The following is a 4,491-nucleotide window of genomic DNA, read 5'->3' as shown; positions in this document are numbered from 1 at the left end:
GCTAGCATTAGCCACGTTAGCACGTTACCTTCACAGGTGGTCAGACTGCATAAACAGGCACTCAGTCAGAAGTTGTGCTCTCCGTTTCGCTGCAGGGTCCCTTCATTCTTCACATATCCGTGTCGAACCGAGTGTAAATCCCGAGGCTGAACGGCCTTTGTACAAGAACACAGGCTTCTTAGCAGGGCGAAGCTATGAGCTAGAAAAATCCAGGCTGGCAGACAGCCTCTGTCTGACCAACCAATCAGAGGGCTCCTTACATCCCACGGTGTGGCTAATTTGAATAGCCTCAAGGAAGTTGTTAATCGAAGACTTAATCCAGCAGCTAATCCAGCAGCTAATCCCGGAGCGAACAGGAAAGGGAAATGGACTTTGAAATGCAGTTTATTAAAGTGCAAATGGAAAAAAGATTTTGAAATGCAGTTTATTAAATTGGAATTCAAAAATGAATGTACAAATGCAGAATTTATTCTACAATTCATTATTTAAGCACAGAATTCTTTATTTCGATGCGCGTGGCTCTTGTGGTCCTCCATAAGATTTAGAGTGAAATGCAGAAACAATCCTTGGTTTTCTCTTTAGCTATGCAGTCTCCTTAAAAACAGGGATGCTGCTCAGGCCAGAGAAACTAAATCTGGAACAGATTGGCTGATTCGTGACAGCTCGGAAATCGTTCAGCCTCCTTCATTAAAAAGGCCAAATCAGAATCCTGTCCTTCAAAAACTACTAAACATCTGAATGATCCTAAAAAATTCTGGAAAATAATAAAATCTTCTCATGGTGACATAACCTCCAGTGAGTTGCAGCCTTTGCTGTAAAGGAGTTCAGGAGTTCACAGATGAAATGTACCTACAAGGAAAGTAGAATTTATTCAAACTTTACCAAGCAGTTCAGCAGGGAGTGGATGTGCTGTTGGGTTGTTGGAGGTACAACACACAAGAAGGCCGATGCAGGTGGATGCAGAGAGAGGCCAGGGCCACGTTCAAACCTGAACACGCTGCACAGTGTTTTGTTCCATTTGTTAGGGATGAATGAAATGCTTCCTTGAAAGGATGTGTGCAGTCACCAGTGGCCGTGGAAGCATGTGCGCCCTCATTTGGTGGGTATTGGCGACTGTCAAGCCTTTGAGTCAACGAGCAGCTGAATAGGGGAATAATGTTGACGCACCCGCTGTTCAAAACGTAAGTCAAAGTTCCAGATTAAAAACTTCTTTATTTGTTATCAAATCCTTAAAATCCGTAGAAAAACAGTGATCAAAATAAACATTCTAAGCTTGAGCGGTCAGCAAAAGTCGACTTCTCCCATCACCCATTCACAAAAATTCCCTCGGGACGTGAACAGCAATCACTATTACTATTACCGACACCACGTGACCCAAAGCTACGCCTATCCACAACAGTGGGTGTGCAAGAAAAGTCAACCTGTCACACAGCAATGCCTACATAAATCACTGATATTAATGTGCTGTTGAGAGAGGATCTTATGTCCTCTTTTACAAAGCCAGCCCCTTTGTTTTATGATGTTTGTGTATAAATGAATGTAGGTGTATTTATAAGTGTGAAGGAGCCCTGGGAGAAAAGACTGAAGCTTGTGCCAAAGAACAAACAGGAAAGAAAGATCAGCATTAATAAAGACGAGCACAGAAGGAGCCCAAGCAAGTGTTGCTTTTTCAGATTTCTCTAAAAGTGTGTGTTCATTTGTTCCATCTGTCTTCTTCACAATAAACAACAGCTGACAGACACACATGCACTCTGTGTCACTTCACAGGGGCTGATGAAAGTGGACACAGTAAAGGGAGAGCTGGACCTGTTCTACACATCCTGGACTCTGTTAACAGACTTTATTCTGCAGCATCAACAGATGGCGTATAAAAATATATGAAAATATAGAAACGTTTAACATTGTGACTGTTCACATTAGTGAAGCTGTTACTTTGCTGCCAGGTGGAAAAAGAAGCCTAAAGCTGAGTCTTATTAAACATCTGCTGCACGAGAGAGTTTCATGGCCCTGCTTTATCCTGTGCTTGCTGACCACCTCGTCCTGAAACCTCTTCATCATCCTCACAGTGTGTGAAGAAAGATGGAAGCAGGTGGAGATGGAAACCATCTGTGCTCCTGTGTTCACTTGTGTGTGTGCGTCTATGGTCATATCTAATGTGTACCTACAGACAAATACAAACACAAACACCTGGCATTGCACAAGAGTCTCTACTGGAGCAACCTGCAGATGTCAGAGATGTGATTAGAGGGTAAAGTGGACTAGTGAGAGCATCTATGTTGTTGTTGTTGTCTGCTGGGGGACAGCATCAGCTCCAGAGATGCATCAGGATCAGCAAACTAATCTGCAAGGCTGGAAGTGTCACTGAAGGAGTTTGAGTCAGTGAGGGACTCAAACTCTTTATTCTGTGAGCTGAACACAGCTGTCAGGCAAAACATCTGTGATGGGACATTTCTTTATTTCATGATCACTTTGTCACTTAGTTCTATGCATGTAGGACAGCATCACATGTGAGTCTTATGCTGCTTCACATCTTTGTTCTACACACACACAGTGGGGCATTGTAAGTTCATGTGGGTAAAACCTTTTATTGAGTCTGTTTGTCATTGACCTGATCGACCTGTAGCACCTACCAGAGGGAAGGGGTGGGGGTGGAGTGAGTGTCCAGGGGGTCCTTGAGGACGACATTGCCAGTATATAAATGTCTCTGAGGGAGGTTAGTGTCAGGCCCAGGGCCGCTCTGCTGCCCTCACCACCCGCTGCAGTTTCCTCTTGTCCTCCACAGCAGCTGAACCACAGTGTGCAGCAGAAGGAGCTCCATGGTAGAAGTTCATTAGCAGTTTGTGATTAGCATTCAACTTTACCAAGTTGAATGCTAATCAAGATCTTACCAAGATCTCAAATTAAAAACCAATGATTGATGCAAAACTCATTTGTTGCTTTCGGTTTGTTATTTTCAGTTTATTTAATATAAACTTTGATGTCATTTCTTCTTCCATTGACCTGAATCCTCACAGTTTATAGAAGGGGCCCTGTTGATGTGGAGAAACATCTGAGCACATGTGATGTGCAAGTTAAGAGCATTTGAGCATCTCATGGTGGTTACCTCGGAGACTATCTGTCACGTTGTGTAGAGCCACACCCACAGCGCACAGAATACATGCGTACGACTAATTTGTCCACACAGGAGGCATCTTGATGCTGTCATCATACACAAAGGCTTTTGTACAAAGTATTAAACAAACTGCAGCAAGTGTGTTCAAGACTTTTTCCCTGTCTTATTTCTCTTTATTACACATAATCTATGGAAACGTGGTTTGATTACTTTGCATGTGTGGATTTGATGGGTTGTTGCCACATCTGGGGAGATTTTCATGTCAACAGCACCTTCTGAAATATATTTCTTTAGAAAATTGGTGACACTGGTGAAATTCGTCCAATAGCCACTCTATTTAAACCCCATAACCACACTGGGTAGCAACCTCACCACTACAACAACACTGGAACAACTTCCAGCTTCTTTTGCTCGGCTACAGTTTGGATGGATTTGCATTTAAAGATGCAACAAGACTAAAATGGTTAGGGTCAGGAGGTCAAAGGTCAGAGCTCCTGTGGGTCTGAGGGCGGCCTCACGCTGGAGAAGGATGAAGGAGTCTGACCTAAGCCAGTGTTTGACATGAACACATCAGCACTGCTGTCTGTGAGCCTAACGACAGCCGTTAGCATCATTTCAGTGTTTCAGCCATAAAAACACTTCCTGTCACTGTGGTGGTTACAGTGACATCATGCAGTTTGTGCTTTGACCTCCAGAGGGCGACAAATCAGCACAGACAGAGAGCTCCATTCAAACTTTGCTGCCATCAGTAATAATTCTTCAAATATAATCATCAGTGTTTGAGCAGTTATGATATCAGGGACAATCTAGACATGTGTGATAATACTGAACATGTCACATGACACACCTCAAACATCATGTGATCCACTCTCAGTCTGCACTTTCATTCATGACTTCAACAGGTTGAAATGAGCTTTGAAGAAACATAATCTTTCATGGATTCATGTGAGCAGCAGATGAACTTTGTACCAACAACATCTTCAATAACAGAGTCTGAATGAAGCTCAGGTGTTGATGCTGCTCACTGATTGGACGCTTGGTTTCAGCTCTGCTCTCAGTCTTTACTGCACAGGTGAAGGTAGAAAGTGTGACTGGATCTATAGACTGGAAACAGAGAAACATGCTGAACATTTGAAGCTTTGCAGCAGAAATGTTCATGTTACAAATACAGCAGAGCTGATCTGGGATCAGTGTGTTCACACCTGCAGCTACAACAAGGTTTCATGTCTCCACACGTCAGCATGTGAACTTTACTCTGACTCAGTCTGAGCAGTCAGACGGCATATTTTTAAAGTTAACACATCAGCACACACAGAGCTGAGCCCCTCCCACCTGTGCTGAGTTTCAGGTGGAGTCCCGCCTCCTTCCAGGAAGCAGCT

Source organism: Aulonocara sp. 'chitande type north' Nkhata Bay, linkage group LG3, assembly GCF_057382095.1.
Source record: "Aulonocara sp. 'chitande type north' Nkhata Bay isolate Kocher_YH1m ecotype deep benthic linkage group LG3, A_spYH_male_GT1.1, whole genome shotgun sequence".
Taxonomy (NCBI): Eukaryota; Metazoa; Chordata; class Actinopteri; order Cichliformes; family Cichlidae; genus Aulonocara; species Aulonocara sp. 'chitande type north' Nkhata Bay.
This window is presented reverse-complemented; position numbering follows the sequence as displayed.